The 23174-nt window shown below is 54.1% G+C and overlaps 1 protein-coding gene and 1 long non-coding RNA gene across 3 annotated transcripts in view; one reads left to right on the top strand and one right to left on the bottom strand.

Annotated features, from left to right (window-relative positions):
- VDR (vitamin D receptor) overlaps positions 1-22292 on the bottom strand; it is a 56642-nt gene extending 34350 nt beyond the window's left edge. Inside the window, exons 1-2 of one of the 2 annotated variants that reach the window (XM_072798190.1) lie at positions 22181-22277; positions 774-853 (exon numbers count right to left, since the gene is read on the bottom strand). The gene's annotated coding sequence lies outside the window, so the exon portion shown is untranslated. Of the gene's footprint in view, positions 1-773; positions 854-22180 lie in introns of both variants that reach the window. The other variant, XM_072798191.1, reaches the window with a different exon arrangement.
- On the top strand, positions 10267-11825 carry LOC140616809 (uncharacterized). Its single transcript, XR_012017144.1, has 3 exons — positions 10267-10502; positions 10614-10792; positions 11630-11825. It is a non-coding gene; the product is annotated as an uncharacterized lncRNA (long non-coding RNA).
- Positions 22293-23174: the final 882 nt, after the last annotated feature.

Below are 23174 nucleotides of genomic sequence, written 5' to 3'. Positions count from 1 at the left end.
AGTCTGTGTCATCCAGGCGACCAAACATCTGGTGGATTTGGTGGAAAAAAGAGAAATCAAATGTGGGCGTGGGGGGAATACCAGTTGAATCAGTCCAACAAGTGTGCATCATCACATGGCACACTGGAGATGTCATGATGCAGGAGAGTTGGAGCAACAGGACACCCCAGCACGGCAACAGTGCTGTCCTGCCACTGGGCGAGCTTGACATCAGGAGGGCTGCTGGCCAGGGGTAGAGGCCCGGGCCCTGGTCAGGCCGGACAGAAGGCTGGACCCAGCAGCCAGAGGCCCACAGAAAACAGGACCGTTTCAGGGGAGTTGAGAGAAAACTTAGCCCCGCTTGGGGTTATTTGCTGCTACCACGGAACCAGGGCCCAGGCCTAGAGTTTAGAGGCAGAAAAGAGGCCCAGGCACATATGGCGTGACAGCTGACCGTCCCAGGAATGGTAGGCTGAGACTGTGGGGAGCCAGAGAGAGAAAGAGAAGACTGGAGCTGGGCAGGAAACATCACCAGGCTAGACAGTCCCCTGGGGCCCCGGCCTGGGAGTCGGCGAGCCCCTCCCTTCTGCGCCCCCACCCCGCCCGCCTGCAGCTGGCTCTGGGTCTCAGCTGGCTCTGGGCACCACAGGTTCTGCTGACACAGGGCCTAACCCGCATTTGCAAAGCCCGGGGCAGGGGTAGCGCTCTCTCCCTCCCCTTGACCCCTCCCTCCTGCGGCACCTGCTTGGCCAACAGAAGGCCAGGGAAGCTGTGGCTGATGAGGAAAGACCCACCTGAAGGAGCAGGGGGGCAGGTCAGTTGAGCCCAGGGGTGCCCTTCTGGGAGGTCACAGACGCGTCCAACCAAAAGGCCTCTGGAAGGAACAAGGGAAACACTTTACCCGCAGCTCACACTGCCCTCACAGCCAGTCCTCTACGAGCCCGGGAAGCAGCAGGCGGGGTTCCTTCCAGAGACTTTAGTCTCCAGGTCAGGGTGCCAAGTCGTCACCGGCAGGGGTGAGGGCGTGGGAGCCAGGCAGCAGCCGGGACCGGCCCTCCCTTGGGGCAGGGAGTAGCGAGGAGCAGCGGGGACGGGTGGGGGGCAGCACCCAGCACGTGGCAAATGGAAGGAGCCTCCAACACCCTGCTGTGGGTGCCCCTGTTTCTTTCACGCAGAGGGGGTTGGAGGGAGGGAGGGCTTTCTTCCTGAGGGAGTCCTGCTGCTCCCATGGCATCATCACCCCCCCCAAGATTTGAGGGATGTTCAGTGGGGAGCAGAGCCAGAGGGCGGCCTGGCACATTGCCGGGAAAGGACCCCCCCGGACCCCCCCGCCCCCAGCTAGTACTGCAGAGACACCTCAGGGCCTGGCCTCTTGGGACAGCCTCAAAGACAGGTGTTTGGGGGGATCCCTGGGTGGCTTTGTGGCTTAGCACTGCCTGTGGCCTGGGGTGTGATCCTGGAGACCCGGGACCGAGTCCCACATCAGGCTCCCTGCGTGGAGCCTGCTTCTCCCTCTGCCTGTGTCTCTGCCTCTCTCTTTCTCTCTCTCATGAATAAATAAATGAAATCTTAACCGAAAAAAAAAATGACAGGTGCTTGGGATCCCTGTCCCTGCAGACCGGGTGTGGGCGGAGCAAGGGCTGCAGGGGGTTAAATACAGCAACTCACTGCTTTCAAACAGGATGTTTTCTGCCACTTTTAGCTCTTCCTGAGCCGGCTCCACGCCCCCGGCCTCAGCAGAGGCTCGAGGTGGGCTGACTCTGGGCCCAGAGGCCATGTGGTAGTAGATGCTGGGTCACTGAGGTGGGGCTGCCCGAAAGTCACCCTTCCCACTCCTACCCACACCCAGCCTGCTTGTCTACCGAGGAGACAGACAGGCCACACACACACACACACACACACACACACACACACAGGTGCGCTTCCTCCCTCCCCCGATGCCAGCAGGAGGTGCCTGACCCAACCCTGGCGAAGGCCTTTAAGCCAAACCCCAGACAGGGAAGGTCCAGACCCCCAGCCTTTGTTTCTCTGCCTCCCCGAGGCCCCCACCAGCAGGGAAGGGAAGGGCCCAAGGCAATTCCGAGACGTGGGCCCTGGGACTGTCAGCCCACCGAGCCAGCCCCCAAGGAACATCCAGGGAATATGCCCGGGGTGGGGGGTCAATGAGCAGAAACAACCTGAGCCGGGCTGGCCTGCTCCCAAGGGCCGTGGGTGGCCGGAGGCCCACCTGGTGGAGACAGACACGTTGTCACTTACCCCCAAGCCAGGCCCTCCTTTGCTCCCCCTGCTGGTCCTGCCCACAGCCCGCAGCTGACCACTCCGCTGGGCTCCGGCCGCGGCCTTATGGATCCCCAGACTCCCTGCGCTCCTCGGGGGCTGAGGTGAGGGCTGAGCCGGTACAGAAGGGACCACTGCTGGGGCGCCTGGGGGGCTCAGTGGCTGAGCATCTGCCTTCGGCTCAGGGTGTGGTCCTGGGGTCCGGGATCGAGTCCTGCGTCGGGCTCCCCGCAGGGAGCGTGCTCCCCCCTCTGCCTGTGTCTCTGCCTCTCTCTCTGTGCCTCTCATGAATAAATAAATAAAATTAAAAAAAAAAAAAAAAAGAAAGGACCACTGCTTTCCTGCCTTCAACCCCTAAGGTTTTCACATCAGACTGGAGATCCAGGTAGACTGCCACCCTTGAGCTTAAGAAAAGAGTGTCTTGGGGCGCCTGGGGGGCTCAGTGGCTGAGCATCTGCCTTCAGCTCAGGTTGTGATCCTGGGGTCCCGGGATCGAGTCCCGCATCGGGCTCCCCGCATGGAGCCTGCTCCCCCCTCTGCCTGTGTCTCTGCCTCTCTCTGTGTATGTATCTCATGAATAAATAAATAAAATCTAAAAAAAAAAAAAGAAAAGCGTGTCCGGAGTATCTACCATGTGCCAGGCCGCCAGGCGCTATACGTACCGCCGACAGAAGCCTCATGGCAATCCTGTGAGGTGGGGAGCAGTCCCACTTTCCAGACGGCAAAGCCGAGGTCCAGACTACTTTGAGTGACTTGCCCAGGGTGCCATGGCCCGCCAAGTGGTGGGGCCAGGGGCCAAACAAGGACAAACTGAGCTCCCTGCCCAGATGCTTCCCCCGACTCCTGCTGACCCCTCCCGCTCCAGCGACAGTCACCAGCCGCCACGCCGTACTCTGTGCTGAGCCCTGCTCCGAGCTCTCCGGGATGCTCACTCATTCGAGCCTCAGGACAACCTCAGCAGGCGGGCCCTGCTATCATTCTTGTTTCAGCCATGGGGAAACTAAGGCACAGGGACGTGGGCTGTCTCTGGAGCCTGGCTTTGAACTTAGGCAGCTGGTCCCTGAGTCCCCCCTCTGCTGCCTTTCCTAAGGGAGAGGGCTTCGTCCTCTCCCCAGCCCGGAGCGCTGCATGCCCTCCGCTTCCCCTAAGTCAGGGAGCAAGGAAGAGAACAATCCCCTGGTCATGATGGAAGCACGTCATGGCTCTTCTCCTTCCACGGCTCCCGGAGTCAGAGGATGGCACGCATGAGCCAGGATCCCCTTCCTGCCAGTCAGCCCCTCTTACTGGGCAAACCCCATTCAGCAGACTAGCCCCTCCTCCCCACGCGACTGTGCACTACTGGATGGTCCTTTCAGGAGAGATTAACCTAGATTTAGCCTGAAGTTCATGTGCATGGAAAGTGGGGCAAAGGCACAGGGTAGGAAAAGGACAAGTGGAAAAAAAGTGCTTACTGCCACCCCCCTTTGCCACATCACACAACCCCCACCCCTCCTTACAATTCATGTTCTGAGTACACAGAACGTCCTATTACTTCTGCTGGGACTGTCCCCAGAGCAACCCCCTCCTGCCCTGCTTTAGAAATACCCAAACCCCTGGCACTGAGCCTTGGAGACGTGGGGTGAGGAGCTCAACTCTGCAGAAAGCCCCTGGCTTCCATTCCCCTGGGGACTGCATCCCACATCAAAACCCCTGCCTGAGCGTGACCCAGTCCTGACCTTGCCTTAGCAAGAAGTGAGGAGATAACGTGTTTCCTTCCAGTCATTGAAGCCACAACCACTGCCCCTCCTACTTGTCTGTCTGTTAGCTCACACAACACGTACCCCTTCTTCCAGGGCTTTTGCTAAATGGGCATCCCCAGGCAGGCTCGCCCAGAACAGTCTCTCGGGGTGGTGGCTGCAGGGTGTGCTGGGCAGAGCCAGGGAAGACAAGGATCAAAGTGCCGCTGGGCTCTTTAACCCCACCACACTCACTGAACCCTCCTCGGAGTCCTGAGGGCGATAAAGCTATGACCCTGAAATATCCGATAAGCCGTGGACAAGAGGTCTGACCTCTAAAGTGTTTTCCAGCCCTGAAGGTGTGCAGCTCCAAGGCTGGATTTCCCATCACAATGAGGCCATACGACCACTCACTGAGCTTCCTCTTCGACCCCCTCTGGAACCCGTTGGGCCCCAGCACCATGCTAGTACAGGTGAGGTTCACTCACCCTCAGATGCTAAGGACCAGGGAGGGCCTGAGTGGTGGGGCCCCTCTTGGGCCCCACGGAGAAGGGGAGCCCAGGAGAGGGGCTCTTGCTCACCAAGCTAGGCCTGGAGTCATCAAAACCGAGCTTTCTAATTGTTGACATTGGCTCAGAGCTCCCCCTCCTTCTAGAAAGAAATGGAAAGCTAAGTGATTTCCCAGAAAAGGGAAAGAAAATTCTTCTTCCTGAAATCAGCACACACAGAGCGAACCACATGTGGGAGTAGTACTCTCTGGAGTAAATGGGCCTGTGCGTGTGCCAGCCATGCTATACACGAGCTTGTGCATGCACACCCTTTCCTTGGTGTTTTTTACTTCATCATCTTTCAGCTCTGTCCACAGGGTGCTGAACGCGATAGGACCTGCCTCACTTCTGGTCATCTCTTTATTCTAGCATAACTCAGGTAGAGCAATGCCACGGCCAGCTAAGGTGATGCCTTTTCTTCCTTCCCACCATCCTCAACATGTATCCACATTTTTTTTTTTTTTTTGTTTCCAGAACAGTCTCAGCATCACCTCCCAGAAGGAGCTGAGGGGGAACAGAGTGAAAAAGAGGGAAAGGGGAGAGGAAAAGTATATTGTATAAACAGAACTTGTGTCCAAACTATTTCTTGCTTCATTGTGTCCCCAGGCCCACACACACACACACACACACACACACACACACACACACACACACAATTACAGTGAGAATGGTTGGAAATCATGTTCTGCAGACTCTAAGGTCCAAAGTAAAACCCAATAGACATCCATCACCTCAGACATCTCAAGACTGGAAGGAAACTCTACCCAGTCCAACCATCTTAAGTTCCCCTCTATAATACTCCAACTTGTACTTGAGTATTTTTCCTGATGGAGAACTATCTCCCATGGCAATCCACGTTCTTTGGATGGCTGTATGCTTAGAAAGTTCTTCACTATGCACAGATGAAATAGACCCTGTAGCTTTCCATCGCTGAGACCAGCCCTTTACAGCCATCTAAGGTGGCCGTAAGTTGAAGTTACTAGGCCATTCCCACAGAGTTTCTGCAGGAAGGGTTGGCGGGACCACCACATGGTGCCACCGTGCAGATTAGACCAGGGCCCATTCCTCACCCGCTGGGAAACTGTTATAAAAAGTAGAAAACTTTATGACGTTTATAATGTAAGTGAGGTTGCAGGAGAGAAGCAGAGAAGATACCGGGGGCTACACTTAACGTTGGCTCAGACCTCCTGAACTTCCCAGGTATGACCATGACTCCCACAAGGGCAGTAATTAAGGGGGCGAATGCAGCGTCTGCCTCCGTGGCCTTCGCCTGGAGAGAACAGCCTCCAGGGCAAGGCAAGGGCTCTGTAGGAGAGTGTGAGTAGCTGCATAAGCTCCCCCAAGCCCGCCTGCCTCCTCCGGCTTTAGCTCAGCGGTGTCCAGGGGAGGCTGGCCCCCAGCACCGCAGCACTAAGAACACAGGCAAAGCATCCTAAACCACTGAACGACTGACCGAACAATGGGAAATTAAGTGACTGATGACTCAGCAGTTGTAGGAAAGAATTTACCCTGAAGGTACTTCTTATTTATATTTTTAAAGATTTACTTATTTATTTGAGGAGGGGGTAGTGGCAGAGGTAGAGGGAGAGAGAGTCAAGCAGATTCCCTGCTGATGGAGCCTGACACAGGGCTCGATCCCATGACCCTGGGATCATGACCTGAGCTGAAACCAAGAGTCAGACACTCAACCGACTGAGCCACCCAGGTGCTCCTGAAAGTGCTTCTTAATTAAACCTTTGAGGAATATACATCACCTTCGAGAACCCGATAAAGGTCATGGACTGCCATCCCATATAGGATCAAGGGTTAGTGGGCCACTCCCGAAACCATCCTATCGGCTCCACTCCCAAGGCCATTCACCAAGACTCTTTCTTAGCTGACTGTCCTGTTACCCTTGGGAGCACTGGCAGCTTCCAGGAGTTGAGCAGAACCCAGAGGGAGGAACCCACAGGGCCCCAGACAGTGGGGCTGGAGAAACATAGCTTACTGAGATATATTTCCACTTCTTATCAACAACAATTATTCCTGCAAGCTGCTTTTTTCCAGTGGAAACTCTGCCCTTAGCTTTGTCAACAAGATTTCTGGGTTGATTACGGCTCTCCAGGTAGCAAGCAGGCCAGGCCCTGTCACTGCTGGAAAGTGTGGGCAGTGACAGTGTCTGGTGAAGCATAAGGAACCGGCCCCTTCATATGCTGCAGCCCAATCTCTCTGGTTTCAGAGCATAGAAACTGAGGCCATTAGAGAGGGAGTGACTCATCCCAAGGCCACAAGTGAGGCCAAGTGTTTCTCCACCTCCACCCTGGGCAAGTTCTGAGACCTTTCATCATCAGCCTGGGCAGCTTCCAGGGGGTCAGGGTGGTGTGGGACAGAAATGGGCCATGGGAGGAAGGTTGGATGTCATCCTTTGAAGGAAGGGAGCTGTGGGAAGCCACAGAGGAGGCCCTGACATTGCTTGCAGTGGAGCTACCCAACACTGATGCCATCCTGACAAGCAACACAGAGGGACAAAGTGGGTGAAGCTTACCCACCTGTTCTTGCCCAACCAGCTCCAGCTCTTGGCTCTGGCCTCCACAGCCCGAAAAAATGGACCAGGACTCAAGGCAGTACGGGAATATGTTAGAGGGAAGTGGGATGTGCCTAGGCTGCTGTCTCCCTACTCTGGGAGGCTCTCCTGGGATGCTAGGGTGGGAGTACTTCCCTGGGGTATCGTCTGCTCCAGGCCAAAGTTGATGGGACAAGGAGACTCTTGGTCCACTGACTTGAAGACCAAGGGATAGAAATTGGAGCCGCCCCCATGGAGAATACCAAGAATATAGGGCAAGTAGCTCTAGCCCTCTTCTGGGGAGACCTGAACTCCTACTATGGCTAATGTAGCTGATGGCTAAATGGGATTTAAAGCAACAGCAATAATGGCCTCAGGACAATAGGAGAAAGCTTCTCCCTCCAGAGACAGTCCCAAGTCCAGTCTCTGCAGACCTCTACCCCGACTAATTATCTCTTACTGCTGGGCCCCCAGCCCAAGTCCAAGTAGGCCTGAGTCCACCCCTGACCAGACAGATGCCTTTGGGGCCCACCCTATGCCAGTCCACCCTGGGGTGGGCCCCTGGCCAGGCTTCTTTTCCTCATTTCCCTCTGGGACCAATGCAGTCTTTGCATCACGCAGAGTCTTCCTGCACTGTGCGAAAGGTCAGTACCCAGGCCCCAGGCCCCCCTAGCTCAGAGATACTCAGGATTCTTAGCATCAGATCCCTTGCTTATGTCCCCAACCAACCTGGCCAGCCTGACACCCTTGGCAATCTGACTACCATCCAGCTTCCCCAAAGCCCATTCCTGCATCCTCCTTGACAAATGAGGCCACCAGAGCACCTGGGTGACGGGGCTGTTGCAGGGACCAGCTTCTCTGCGCAGCACTCAGCACGGTGCCTGGCGCCTGGCATACTGCAGTTTGATGTAAGCTTGTGCTCATTGGAGCTGGAACTGCTGTGGGGACAGTCACTGGAGAGTCTAGAGCCTGGAAAACGAGGAGACTTACAGGCTCCAGAGAGGTGCACGGAGGGCAGAAAGCCTGCTCTTGGTCCCAAACCCACCACTCCCAACGAACTTTGTCCAGAATGCCACATTTCCCCTGAACTGGGCAAAAGTGGACCATCCCACCCTTTGGCTGTGGCTTCCGAAAATCTGGCCGTTCAGAGTGGGGAAAAATAGATCATTCCCACCTCTCCCCTGCAAGCCGAGAAGCCGAGCTACACATCTGCGTTTTTCCTCTGCAAGGACCCGCGGCTCCTCAGATGCCACCAATTATCAAGCCCTTCGGCCCATCACCCTTCCCTTCCTCTCTCTCTGTCCCACAGTGCCATCCTTCTCCTACCTCTTCTGTCCCTTAGGGCTGGTCAAGCATCTGTCACCTGGTTGTTCTCTCCTAGTGGGTCCTGAAGCTCAGTGGCCCTGTGATGCCACCTGTGTGTCATCAGGGCAGTTGGCACTTCCTCACCTGCTTTGCCATGTGAATGCACAGTGTGCAGGGAAAGACTAAAGTGGCAAGCCAGGGGCTGGGGCCCAGAGGTGGCAGTGAGGGCTGCAGCTGCCCTGACCAAAGCGGCCCCTAACCCAGACACTGGGCTAGCTCTGGCTCACTGGGCCCGGACTCCTGTTTGCTCCCAGCTCTCAGGGGCCTTGCAAAGCCTTTCCCTTATGCTGGGATAGACTGTTAGGCCTGGGCCAGAAACAGTGAAGGATCCCGGGTCCTCCGAGACAGGTAGGGTGGCTCCAGTCCCAAAGGTGCTGATCTACCCAGAGGAGCCCCTCTGTCTTATTAGTGAGAGGGTGGACATTCCCCATATATTCAGGAAGCTTCTCAGGGCCTGGGCCAAATAGAAAGGTTCCCATTCCCTCTAGAGCACAGAGCGCCTTGGGAGCACCCCAAGGTGACACCAGGGGCTCCTCAGTTTCCCATTAGAATGATTTGCCCCTAAAGATCTTTTCCAGAGCTTCAGCTTTGTTGGGATTCCAGGCATCCTTCTGTGTAGATGTCTTCTTGGGGGACCCCCCCTGGATGGCCAAGGAACTCTAACATTTCCTCTTGGCCTCACACTATGCTGGGCATTGGTTCTGGCTTCGGATGCCTTATCTTTTTTGATGATGACCCCTGGCTGGCTTTGAGTACCGACACCATGGCAAGCCCTGTCCTGGACGTCAGAGACACAACGGAGAGACCCTGTGCTCTTGGAGCTTATAGTCCACCAAGGAGGACAAACAGGAAGGACAAGTCCATGCTGTGACACAGGCAAGCGCACATGCCGAGAGCGTGCAGGAGAGCCCCGGGCCTTGTGCTGGAGAGGCAGAAAAGGCTCTTCAGGGGGAGGCCTGCGAGCGGAGACGAGAAGGATCATAGTTCAACATGGCAGTGGTGTGAAGGGTAGCGAGGGTCCCAGGCAGGCAGTACTCATGCAGAAGCCGAGAGGCAAAAGGGAAAGAGCGTACTGGAGGCAGGAGTTCTGCACGGCCGGAGAGCCAGAGAGGCCTCCAGGAAGAGATGAACCAACTGGCCACGCTCATTGTCATAGGAAGTGTATTCCATTCTTCCTTCTACGGAATACTTCTTCTGGTAAACCCAGAGTCCTGAATACCAGGAATTGTAAATTATTGTAATGATATTTAAGCTGAAGACTTTCAGACTCCAAACAGAGTCCTACTCCACCCTGAATCGAGCTCGAGTGCTGTGCAGAAAATTAAAATAGGGCTCTCTCCCACTCCCACGAGTTTATTGGGAAAAGGCCCCACGGTCAGCAAACAGTGGGCCTCTTCTTTAGACACTTGAGTCCCAGCTGGTGCACACGCAGAGCCACCCACCCCCCATCCTCCTTTGGGGCAAATGCGCTAGCCCAGGAATAGGACCATCAAAACTGAGCTGAAAGGCAGAGATAAAGGAGAGCGCTCTGGAACACTCAGCCCCGCTCAATAGGAAAATATATGTTCTCTGAGAGAAAACCAAAGAAAGAACAGAAGGTTCGGCAAGGGGAGACGGAAGTAGGTGAAGCGCCCAGCTGCATGTCACCAGTTCAATCCATACTGAGTGCACCGATCTGTCCAGAGTGGCCAGATATGGTTGCTGGGCATGGGGAGAGCTGAGCTCTACACAGCCACCCGATCCCCAAACCTGCCTCCACTGATCCGCTTGGCTCATTGCTCTCTCCCGGTCAACAAGGTCACTTCCTTGTTGCCAGGAATCGCTGTAAGGAAAGGGCATCAGCCACAAACACACAATGCTCACAAACAACTTGTCCATGGACACCTGTGGAAAGTCCCCGACATGTGTGGGCACACGCCAGCCCATACCCTGCCTCGAAATGTCCACACTCGCTGCTGGCAACAACACAAGCCTGGCCTTCCCCTCAGAGCTGTCACTGAAGATGACCTTGTTTCAGGGTTTCAGGCCAAAACGTCTAAATCTCTCTGGAAGATTCTTCCCCAGAGCCACAGAGTGGTAGGAAATAACTGCCTTTGTCCTAACCCATGAACTCTCTCCAAACTGTAATCCCCTCCCGGCCCTATCCACTGGCCATCTGCCTTTTCCTTGTTTTTCTTTGACACCCAGGGGCAAAGATGGAACAGATTGGCTACACAGAGCACCTTTCAGGGGTGCTGCAGGGCAAGGGAGGAGCTACACCGGGGTCTCCAGAGGAAGCACCCCCTTCCCTCCTCAGCAGTCACCTGTCTGCAGGCCCCAGCTGCCCAGAGGCCAGAGCCTGCTGCCCACCTGCGCCTCCGCACCAGGTAACAGAATTGCCCCTCCTTTCACTCAACCTTCTTTGCTTTTTCCCTGCAGCAGCAAACATCCCTGGAAAAGGCTAGTGAGGGAGCAGCTCAGAGCCTGTACTCAGGTAAGGGGCTGTGAAGGACCCCCCTCCAGCTGGCGGGGCAGGCTCCCCTCCATCAGCTGGAGCTGCTGCTGGTTAGGCAGCTGCTGGCAGCCTTCTAGGGGAGGAGGCCAGGGGCCTGTGGCCCATCTCTGCCCCTGGCTTGGGTGGCCCAGGGGGTCGGGGGAGCTCCTCCTACTGCTTCCCCCACACTCCCGGATACCTCACTTCAGCTCCCCCTGACCTGAAAAACAACTCTGCAGCCAGGCTCTTCAGTAGCTCAGGATTGAAGTTTAACAGAGACAAAAATAATTCCCTGGAGTGAGCTATTTTCTGCCCAGCTTTGGGAACAATAGCTCAAGGTGGCAGGCAGTGGGGGCCTGGGGAGGAAGCTGGCCACGGGCCACCCACTGGTTTAGGGCCTTCTCCGCACTCACTCCACACTCCCACCCTGGAGGGGGATTTTTTTTTTGGGGGGGGGGAGACCTTAGTTGGGTTAACCCCAGGTGAGGAGTGGGGGCGGCAGGGAAGGGCAGGCCTGTGGGAACCTGGTACGGCCCGCACCCTGGGTTTCAATCCCCCATGGTTTCTCCTCTCATGGAATGGAAGGAAGAAGAAAGAGAAAACGCTGCTATCCATCTGCCTATCTCACTATACAGCACTGCTGTATCGGCGGAGATCAATGATTTAAAGTGTTTTATAATGTGAGACTCCATAAGAACGTCAGTTACTAATTTACAATTATTCCCCCCAGGTTTTTAGAGGAGGATGAGGGGATCCCTGGGTGGCTCAGCGGTTTAGCGCCTGCCTTGGGCCCAGGGCATGATCCCGGGTCCGGGGATCGAGTCCCACATCGGGCTCCCTGCATGGAGCCTGCTTCTCCCTCTGCCTGTGTCTCTGCCTCTCTCTCTCTGTGTCTCATGAATAAATAAAGTCTTTTAAAAATTAAAAATAATTAAAAAAATAAAAAAATAATAATTTAAAAAGGAGCTTGAAATTCAGGTATGAAAGTAGAAGGCTGTGAGCTCGAACACTGGGGGTATGACTCTCTCTGTGAGGAGGTCCTCACAGCCTGGGAGAGCCCGAAGTGCAACTTCTGCATCATTCAGTGCCTGCTGAGCCCAATCCCCAAATTCCTCTTTCTTTTTCTCTTTCTCTTTCTTTCTTTCTTTCTTTCTTTCTTTCTTTCTTTCTTTCTTTCTTTCTTTTTTTTCTTCCTTCTTTCCTCCCTTCCTTCTTTCCTTCCTTTCTTCCTTTTTTCCTAGAGACCTTTGCTTGACTATTTGTTTCTTTTTGATTTCTCTATGCAGAACCTTCCTTCTAATACCTATGGGAAAATATCTGACGGGGAATACAGAGTCAGGGAGTGGTGGTGGGGATTTGTTCATGGAATATCACTGGACAGATTTCATTCTAACTCTCCAGAAAGAGACACTCGACCCTATGAAGTTTTATCATGTGCTGGGAAGGGGGCCCCTGGAGAGCGAGCATGCCCCGACTAAGGAGCTCTGTATCAACAAGGGCTGTCCTGGTTCCATGCTGTCTAACAGTCACATGCATGTTCAGAGGACGCACTGGAGGCCCACAGGCTAAACCTGGCCATGAATGTGTTCTGTGTGCCACTCCCCACCATCACCACAGGCCATCATGAATTTTTAAAATAGTTGCCAATTTTTTTGAAAAATAGATAGATTTCACTTTGGGAAAAACTCTGGATGTCCAGCTGCCTGTTAAAAAAAAAAATGGGAATAATCTGGCCACACTAGGCTGTAGTTCCACTGGCAACCCTACTGCCCTGAGATGGAGCGACTCTTCCAGACCGGGCTGTGCCCTCTGCCCCACCCCACCAGGGCCTGTAGGCCTCCAGCCTCACTCATCATCTGCCCACCACTCTCAGCAGAGCTCTGTGCTCAGGGAGATAGGGGTAAGAGAAGAGGCCATGAAGGCAGCCTACATGAGCACAAACCCTGCCTCCTGGCCACTTCCCACCAGCTGCATCTCAGAACCAGCCATCAGAGCCCTCTAAGCCTGCAAAATGAGAAAAAGAACAATACCTACCTCCTTGTCTGTGAGGCTCAAATGAGATAATGCCCATCAAGTGCTCAGCATGGTGCCTGGCAGTGGCACCTGCTCGAAAAACACCTTAGCTGTTCTGCAGGATTGCTTCAATAGCCGGGGCCAAGTCCTCTGAGCTGCAGCCCAGCTTTTTAGAGTGTTTTAGTCATGCAAAGCATTTGCCTTTAAAGTCTCTTTTATATAGCTCAGGGCTCCCAGGCTACCCACAGACATAGTTCCATCTAGCAAACAACTCTTGAGCATATCTGAGTTAAGTATTGTGTGGAGTAGGGACACTTCAGAGATGGAACCCAGCCCTGTTCCCAGACAACACAGAGGAGGCATGGACAGCTGAACAGAAGGCCACAGCCCTGTCAGGTACAGCTGAGCATAAAGCTCTCCCCTCCCGGCCCTGCCCCAGCTATCCAGGAGCTTGGCATTCAAGATGGCACCAGGGGTGCCTCTGACTCTTCTTTCTCCTTCTAAGTTCCAAAACTTTCCAGAGCTTTACTAAGAAACACTTAATGGCAAATCAGCCCCACTTCCCCTCCAGTTTCTCAGGCTCCACACTTGAATTCTTCTACTGCACACTGGTTAACATAATTTCATCTCAACAAAGCCATTCAGATCTCAGATGGAGTTCATTATAATGGAATTTTACCTGAGGCTGTCATCCCCCACTTCTTAACATCATGGCACCCAAGATGTCGGGGTGCTTGCCAAATAGGCTGGGCAGAGGTACCTTCCCACCCCTGGCAGAAGTCCGGAAATTCAGAGTTGTTTGGAACAAAGAACTCTGCCCCGAAGGTGTTTTCCAGCATCATCCTGGCCAGCCTGGAACTGTCCCATTCACCCTCTACTGGCACCATCTACTGCCTCTCTTCCGGCCCTCCTCAGACAGAAAGGGAAGAGAAAAGATGGAGCCTAACAACCAGGTGACTGTGCAGGACAGGTGGTGGGCAGGTGAAGCGGGGGCAGCTGTTCTAGACTTCAGAAGATCTGAATTTAAGTTCTGGTTCTGAGAAGCTCGATGACTTTGGGCAAGAAATTTAACTACTTCTCCTCCTCCTCCTCCTCCTCCTTGTCAAGGTCCTGCCTCATACCTGTTTCTTCTTCTTTTTTAAAAAGACTTATTTATTTGAGAGAGAAAGAGAGAGCAGGGGAAAGGGTAGAGGGAGAGGGAAAGAGAAACTTAAGCAGACTCTACGTTGAGCGTGGGGCTCCATCTCATGACCCTGAGATCACGACCTGAGCCAAAACCAAGGGTTGGACACTTAACTGACTGCACCACCCAGGCGCCCCCCTCTTCACTTCTTTGAATGTCAGTTTCCTCTTCTATAAAATGGAGATAACAGTATTTCCTACCCCATAGGACTATTAAGGGGCACATGTGAGAAAATGCATGAAAAAATTTAACACAGTGCCTGGAATGTGTGAGTTATAATAACCCTTGGGTTATTATGATTGTCAGCTTTTTATATGATATGTTAGCCTCACAAAGGTCAAAGGTTGGTGCAGAGAGAGACCATGGGGGCAGAGTTGGGGTGGGAAGTGATTGGAGACGAGGTGGGGCCCTACCACCAAACCTGGCGCGGGCCTAGTGACCAAGATGAGGCCCAGGGCAGAGGCACTCGCCTGCCCTGGAGCTGACAGGCACAGACTAGATGGGTAATTACAGGATTGCGGCCTGGGGTGGCCCATGCAACTGCCCAGCCAGCCACATTCTTTTGTGGGTGGCTGGGTGAGTGGGCAGCTGGCTGTTTATGTGGCTGCCAGGACACTGGCTCTATCGAACGTCTATTCACCCCAGTACCTCCAGGCAGAGTGTTCAACCTTGGAAGGGGAAAGGATTCTCCGTGGACATTCTGCTCCTTTCCCCAGGGCACCTCCTCTGTTCTCTGCATCCCCTGCTCCTCAGATTGGACAAGTCAGAGGGTCAAAGATTGAGGCCAGACTCTGAACCTCACCTGAAGCTTTCAGATGTTCAAAAAGCCCTGGACAGATGTAAATCCCTCACTGTCCCCAGCACCCTGAGCTCTGATTAGCTAATAAGCACAAAGTTCTGATATTTCCATGTCCTTTTCTCAAAATCAATGCCCAGAGAAGATAAACCATCCCAACACCCCTGACAAAATGCAATTCAGTGGTTATTAATCAGTCACCTAGTATGCGCTCAGCACTGCCACCAGGCTCTGGGTCAAACTGAACAGAATGCCAAGTGTTTGGATGGGCCTGGAGACATGGGATCCCTCCCTCACTGTTGTTGGAAGCCCAACAAGGAAGACTTCAACTGCACCCAGGGACGCTTGCACAGAGCTCGCAGAGTCAGGCCGTGGCCAATACAGGGCCACCTGTGTACAACACACCAGATAGGTGGACACGGAAGCTGGTCAAGGAAGATTCAATTATGCAACTTTTTCATTTTAGAAATGAAGTCTATATCAGGTGTTGAAGAGGATGGGGGAAGAAGGGGAAATTTATCCACTGCTGAAGGGAGTGCTTTTCGGTACAACTGTGGAGAAGGGTTTGGCACTGCAGAGCAATGCCAAACAGAATTCCATGTGCCCCAGCAGCTCTACCCACAGGTGTGTGCCCCGGAGAAACACCTACGCGTGCACCAGGACACAAGCACAGCGTAGTCCAGGCAGTGGTGCCATAATAACTCCAAACTGGAAACAACCCAAACGTCTATCACCGAGACGGAGGATGTACAAATTGTGGCACATCCTTGCAATGGACACCACACTGAGTGAAAGCTAGTGAACTGCCTCTGGGTGTGTCAACACAGAAGCATCTCAGAAACGTGACCCGGAGTGAAAGCCATACATCACAGAGAACATGCATGTGGGTGAGCCCCAAGACATGTGAAGATAAACAATACACTGCTTTGTAAAGCTGACATAGATGACAACTTTAAAAGAAAAGGAAGAAGAAAAAAAAAAGAAAAAGAAAAGGAAGAAAATAACTCATTAAGATTCAAAATATTAAAGGGGTGGAGAGGGACAAAGGGGATGCAAATGGGGGGGAAGAACAGGAGCTGTTAAGGCACTACAGATGTTCCATTCCGAATTTGGGTGATGTGTACAAGATACATATAAGACATAGATATTATATTATTTTTTAATCTATACATAAACATATTGTGGGTATAGTTCACAGTTTAAAAAAAAAAAAAAAAAGGAATTGAAGACTCCGAGTCCCAGAGAAGCTAAATAACTTTCCCAAGCTCGTTAGCTAACAAATGGCCGCAAGAGAAATGTACCAAATCTGAGTTCAGCCAGGTGCCAAGGCAGTCACTCTTGGATTCTAAAGGGACCTCTCTCAACGATGAGTTTCTGGTCTTGTAAATTTGCGAACAGTTGCAAGAGTCTTTTCTTTTCTTTTCTTTTCTTTTCTTTTCTTTTCTTTTTTTTTCTTTTTAAATTCTTTTTTTAAAATTGGAGTTCAATTTGCCAACATAGAGCATATCACCCAGTGCTCATCCCATCAAGTGCCCGTCACCCACTCACCCCAACCACCTCCACCTCCCTTTCCACTACCCCTTGTTTGTTTGAATCTTTACTTTTCACTGTTAAATTCCCAGCATCTTGAATAGTGCCTGTCACACAGTAGGCCCTCAATGCATATCTGCTAAAGGACTGTCTGCCCATGCTTTTCGAGGACTTACTTTGTGCCAGAGGCTTATGTCATCTCTAATCCTCATACAGCTCCATAAGGGAGTTATTCTTACCCCAGTTTATAGATAAGGAAACTGAGATTCAGAGAGATTAAGAAACCTGCCCAAGGTCACAAACCAGAAAGTCACAAAGCCAGGATCTGAACCCAAGTATGTCTAACTCAAACCCTGTATTCCTCCTCTTCTGAGAGCACAGCTTCTACCAGCACTGCTGAGCATTTCGATCGTACACCAAGGAACCCTGAGGCCCCCGCTGAAGGGCGGCCTGAGCACTTTCTCTTCCTTTTTCCTCTGTCTCCAGGCTCTGGCTCTGCGAGTGGTTTGGCAGGGCCAGGCCCGGCACCAGCAAGCAGTGTAGAGCAGTGGTCATGGGTTAACTTTGCAGCATGGCAGGCTGCTGCATCTCCTTCAACCTCAGATTTCCATATACATGCTGGAGAGAGTAACAGCAGCTTCTTCCAAGCAGAAGCTATCAAGGTTAAAGGAAATAAGAAATTGCAAATGCCTGGCGGAGGTCGTCAGATGTGGCTAGAGTCTGTTTCTCCTTCCAGGTGGACTGGGTTCAGGAGGGTTTCTTGAGGGGGAGCTAGGAGGGGGAAGGGTAAATAGGATGAGATTAGCTCCCGGTTGGCCAATGGGACAATGACTTTCCCTTGGTGCCCTTAGCACATAGTAGGTTGTCAACAAGCAGTTTGTTGGAAATTAAGAGAGTGCTTGTTATTTGCCTTCCAGACCATTCGAGTCTTTTTTGATCCCATGCAATCTCTCCGCACAGAGCTCTCTCTCTGAGTTCTTGTCTGCAATTTTTACCCGAGTTAGGTACCCAAGACTGCTGGAGAGGCCCTGAGGCCTGAGGGTGCTGGCAGAGGGAGCCTCCTTCTGAGAGGTCACTGTCCCCAGAGTAACCTTTGGGCAAAGCGAGCTTGCTCCCAGGTCAACCTGTTCAAACCAGTTAGTGAATCTAACCCTGCCACTCACAGACATTTATTGCAGGCCTATTATGTACAAGGCATGGCACTAAATGCCCTGTGGCTTCCCATGAATGTAGAAGAGGTTAAGAGGGACCCAGATGTGAGTCCTGACTGTCCCGCTCATCAGCTATGGCACATTGCTCAACTTCACGGAGCCTCAGTTTCCCATTGTAAAAGGAGCGTAGCAGAGATTCCTACCTCACAAGGCTGTGGCAGGTCTGGAAGGCCTAGCACAGCACCTGGTACAACAGAGCTGAGCCGTCAGTGAGTAGCTATTCCTAGAGCTACAAGTCCAATGCCAGCAGATGGCACACACTGGACATGTCACCAGCAAAGCCTTGGGCCTCATAGGTGCCCCACAGTGCCTGGAATGTCACACCTTGCACAATGCCTCAAAGCTCCAACCTGTGGTCAGTAGGCCAGTGAGAGGCAGCAGCTTCCCAGGAACCAGCTTCTGGGTCCTGCCCAAACTCCACTTGCCCGCTGGTACTGCTGCCCACACCCTGCTCAGGACCAGGACTCTCCCCTGTGCAGAATGGGGACTTTGTGCGGCATCTGGTTCTGGAAACACTGCTTGGCCTATTCCCTGGCACGGGACCTGCAGGGCAGGTTCGCAAAAGCATGACACACACTGAGATTCCCCTAGCGTCTGCTGCTTCAGCTTCTCGATTTTGCCTTTACGAACCAGCCACCCCTCACCCCTCCAGCCCAGGAGATCTCTTCCCTTCCCTCTCCCTACAAGTGACCTCAAAGAGTGGGACTTCCCAAGAAGTCTTCATTTGTCTTCTTCGTTGGTTGATGCTGAGAACAACTTCCTTCCTGCCAAGGGTAGACGGTGCCTACTCCATATCAGTGGTGCTCTGCCCCCATACCAGCTCCCCAATCACTCTCATGTTGGACCTCTGGGGGTCTCCAGAGAGCCCACCCTTAGTATCTACACCACGAGGACCAAGGACACTGAAGGGAGAGCAATTTCTTTACATGTTACTGCAGCAGGATGCCTGCTAGTCGCTGCCACCAACGCCTAGAGCTTGAGTTGAGCAAGAATAGTTTGTCCCCACCCTGGACCATTTCCCCAATGGTCAGACCAGAAGAGACAGTCAAACTCCAGTGTCCATGGGGAACTGACTCCATCTCCTGCTAAGCAGTTTTCCTCTGGCTCTGACCTCCACTCTGCTCACCAGTTCCCCAGAACCTGACTACAGGTGACCTGTGCCCTTTACCCACACGAGCAAGGTTTGACTGCCTCTCCTTTTTGTTGTTTACACGCTTGAGAGCTGGACTTCCCTGTGGCACGGTGTGGCCCCCAGAGACCTGGGAAACTGGACAGACAAAATGAAGAGGCTGCGGATATGGGGGAAGAGGGAAGAGGAAGCGTGAGGCAAAGTCTTGGCTCCATTATAAATCCCAATTCCCTCGGGGGCAGCTGAAGGGGAGTTGGCAGGCCTGCCTGTCCCTGTCTGAGGTAGGGGTGGGGCAGGAAAACCAAAGGTGGAGCCAGTCATAAGTCAAGGGTGAAGGGAAGTCACACAAGTGAGTGCTAGGTTGGGTTGCGGGAGAGGATGGCTGGGAGCAGTGCTGCCCTCAGGGAAAAGCCTGGAATCCAGGGAGCAAGGTGGGGTGTTGGGGCTGCCCTCAGAATTAAGCTACGGCCAGCATCCCCTCATCATGAAGGACCTCTCCCACCTTCTCTTTCTCATTAAACCCACTCCCTGCCATCTTCCCCTCACCAGCATGACCTCGCTAGGTTTGGAAATGTCCCAGTGAGGCCTGGACAGCTGCAGCATATGTCCACTGTCCTGACATCAGCGATTGACAGCACCCCGTCACACATGAAGTCCCCAGTTTGGTTAGTAGATTATATGGTCACTGTCTCGAGCCCATCTGAGAGGGCAGTGACACAGGACAGGGCGGAGAGGGAATTAGAGAAAAGCATGACTGGAAGCAAGGCCCTGCGGTCCAGAGCGACAGGCAGGCTAGCTCCTGTCCTGGATCCTCTCAGAACCAGATGGTAGTAGAGAGACAGATGAGGGAAGCTGCCCCTCCTGGGGCTCACACTGTCTCAGGGAAGAGGCCCAATTTGGTGGGTTCTGCTTCCTGTCATCCCACAGAGGGCCTAGCACCAAGCTGGGTGCACAAGAGACTCTTCATCAAACCTTGTCATTTCCTTACTTCCTTCTACCTGCATCCAGAACAGACTCGAGGCAGTGACGAACGGAAAACTGGAGTGCCAGAGCGCCTCCTGCCCAGAAATGAACTGGAATGTCATCCAAGCTCAGACTTCCAGATGCTCCTGACTCTGGCCCTCTGGCCACCAGAACCCAACTGCTGGACAAAGACAGTAGCAGGTTTCTAGCAGAGGTTCCAGAAGCAGATTTCGGCTGGGATGGCTGCTGCTTCCTGAGCATGTGGGGTGCACAACTGAACAGCTGGAGCTCCCTCTCCTGCTTGGATAACTGCTTGGTCTGGCCCCCAAGCCCCAGGCCAAATGTGGGAGACACTGGCTTTGGACACTGGCTCCTTGCTGTGAGAGTGGAGGGTGGGGTCCAGGAGGTCCTCCTCGTGCTTCCTCTGGGACTTAGCCCCCAAAAGGGGCTAAATGAGTTCTGATGTGGGATAAGGGAGAAGACTGAAAACCCATAAATACAAATAACCAGGGCACCCCAAACTGTACCAGACCTTCCACAGTGTTTCTACAAATAAAGTGTGATGGCCTTGACTGAGGAGCTTTGAAAGGTCAGGAGAGCTTCCTAACTCTCTTTTCCTCCTTCCTTATCTCACTCTCCTTCTTTTCTTACCTTTTTCCTCTTCTCTCTTTTCTTTCTTTTTACCCTGGAAAGGGTCCAAGTCGTGGCTAATGAGGGACCAGCCAAACTGAAGCCCTGGGTCCCAGTTAGAGTACAGACTATGAATCTCCAGCCGTTTTCAGTTTGAGTCAGCCCCACACCACAGCCTGGTTGTGGGCTCAACTCATAGGGATCCAGAGAGGCTGCTGAGTGGCAGGTAATGGACTCTGGGGCTCCTATTTCTCCTCAAGGATCTGAATCACCCAAAACAAAAGCCAGAGAGAAATTTACAGGCTCGTTACCTCCTGGTCTGGCTGCATACCATTCCAGAAGGATTCTCAATTTCCTCCAGCACTTGGACAGGGAAGGGACAAGGAAGGTCCCCCAATACACAACACTCGCAGTTCACAGGGTGGATGTGCCAGTGCCCAGACTACTCATTTCCACCTCAACAAACCACCCCCACTTCTTAGCTTGGCTCAAAACTGTCGTTGACAACACCATGCCTTCCCTAATCCCAGAATCTTCCTGACTTCTTGTGCACACCCACCTTGTTAACAGAGATGAGCCGCTAACAAGATCACTAGGCAGAAATGGAACGAAAGGCTGGAAGTCTACAGCGCTGGGGTGCACCTCCCGATCCTGGGAGAAGGAGAAGAGGGGTGGATTTACTGCAAATCCACAATCTCTTCACAGTCAACCCTTTCTGGAATCCTACCACAGCCATCCCATAATCATTGCTGTGTTGGGTGTCCCCTTCGCAGGAGTGGCCACCACCGGCCACGAGGAAGACAGCCTTCCAGCAGGGAGCTGGACTGGAGCTGACTCTGCCCAGGAGAGCTTCTGCAATGCTCAGAAAATGCCTGCCCAGTTGCTTGCCTGGGCTCTGGCCCCTCTGGCTGCAACTGAGCCCAGACAGGAGGCTGACTCACTCACCGCAGGGAGGAGGAGGAGGAGGAGGAGGAGGAGGAGATGCGGGAAGGGCCTCTGCTGGGAGACCCAGTGCTCTCCCAGCCCAGGCAGTCTGGGTCTCAGCCTCAGTGGTCCATGGGGGGGGGGGGGGGCAGTGTCCACTGCTCCCTCCAGATCACGCGTTGTTCCCTCCTAGTTACTTCTCCTGAATTCTCCCCCCACCACCCACAGATGTGGGACCCCTCACTCCCCAGACAGAAACTACTCCCTGAGCCCCCTCCTCGATTAGGTGCTTGCGCCTGAGTTCCTCTCAACAGCTATGGCTAGGCTCTCCTGAAAAAAAAACAAACAAACTAAATCCAGGGTATTAGGGCCAATCAGGTCTAAAATCATTGGTGGTTTGGAGAAGAAAAGAAAGGAAAGGAAAAACTCTACTTGAAAGATCCAATTCCACCACCGCAGGTGGCCCTACACAGCTCCCAGAAGGTGACAAGGCTACGCACACGCCTCCCCGAGACCTGAGACCTCGGCACCCCCGACGGCCGCTCTCCCTTTCTCATTCCTCCACTCCATGCGCAGGCTCCCCAACAGAGGAAGGAAACAAATGCTTCTTGTCGCCCAAGTGCTGAGCACTGTGCTAGCCGAGCAAGTGTGCGTGGACTGCCTGGGCGCGGAGGCACGCGCTGGAGCCCCTTCTCCGACCTCCCTGTCCCCGCCGTCCGCGCCTCTGCCGCATGGCACGACAGCCCAGATCCCCGGGAGCCGAGCTTGCTGCTGCGATTTAGACTCCGGCGTGCGTGCACCCGGACCCTCCCGGCCGGGACCCCGACGCCCCGCCCCCGGGCCCAGGCCCGATCCTCGGACCCCCGCCCACCCCCGCCTTCCCCGCCGCGCGGGGTCCGCACCTGGTCCGCGGTGGGCACGCTGCTCCGCGCTCCCGGCGCCTCCCGCTCGGCCGCTGCCTTTTGACAAGCAGAGACAGCCCAGCACCTGGCCCCGCCCCTCCTAGGCCCCGCCCCCTCTGTGGCCCCGCCCCCTCATGGCCCCGCCCCTCCGTGGCCCCGCCCAGAGGGCCCGCTGGCCCGGCGAGCGCGCGGGCAGCTTAGGGACCCGCCTCCCCGCCTCGGGATGCGCAGGTGGGAGGCCGCGCCCGGGGTCGTCCTCCTCGCCTGCGGCGCCCGGGACCCGGCGGGCTTCTGGCCTCGGTGCGGGGGCGTTGGCCGTGGGTCTGCGTGTGCGGATCCGCGCTCCGCCCGCCCCCCGCCGCCCGGGTTCTGCCCCGCAGGTGCGGACGCCTCTTCCAGGTGCGTCAGCCGCTCCCTGGGCCGACCCGCGCGGGGCTGCCGCGGGCACCCCCCGTTCCCTCTGCGCTCGTGGGAAATCCCGGGTGCCGCTAGCCGTCGCGGTGCCTCTGCGGAGCTCCGGGGAGCCCAGCCCGAAGCCACACGCTAAATTAATAGAATTTTAAAAAATTAAAAAAAAAAAAAGAATAAAAAAAAAGCAAACGGAAAAACGGCCCCAGTGGAGCCCGGAGCCTTGTCGTCCCCCTGCCCCCCCACGCCCCAAGTTCCCTCGCTGCGACCGCGCTGCTGATCAAGTTCTCGGCCCTGTTGCAAACCTCATCCAATGAGCATTGTTAGTCTCAGCTTCCCTGGGACCTGGTCCTCAGGCCCCCCGCCCCCCGCCCCCCGCCCCATATGACACTGGTGTGAAGAGAGGAGTTAAAGAGTCTATCATGAGACCTGGAACTGTAGGTAGACGGGGAAAATAAACCATAGGAAATTTTGCCTAGAAATTACTCTGTTTCCTTGACTATGCCCTAGGGACCACTGTAGGTGCTAGAGGACAGACGAAAAAATGTGGTCCCCCCCTTAGAGCTCCCAGGCCAGGGGGAGAATG

This window comes from Canis lupus, chromosome 25 (assembly GCF_048164855.1).
Source record: "Canis lupus baileyi chromosome 25, mCanLup2.hap1, whole genome shotgun sequence".
NCBI classification, from domain to species: domain Eukaryota; kingdom Metazoa; phylum Chordata; class Mammalia; order Carnivora; family Canidae; genus Canis; species Canis lupus.
The sequence above is the reverse complement of the archived record's forward strand: the minus strand, read 5'-3'. Positions and strand labels throughout refer to the sequence as shown.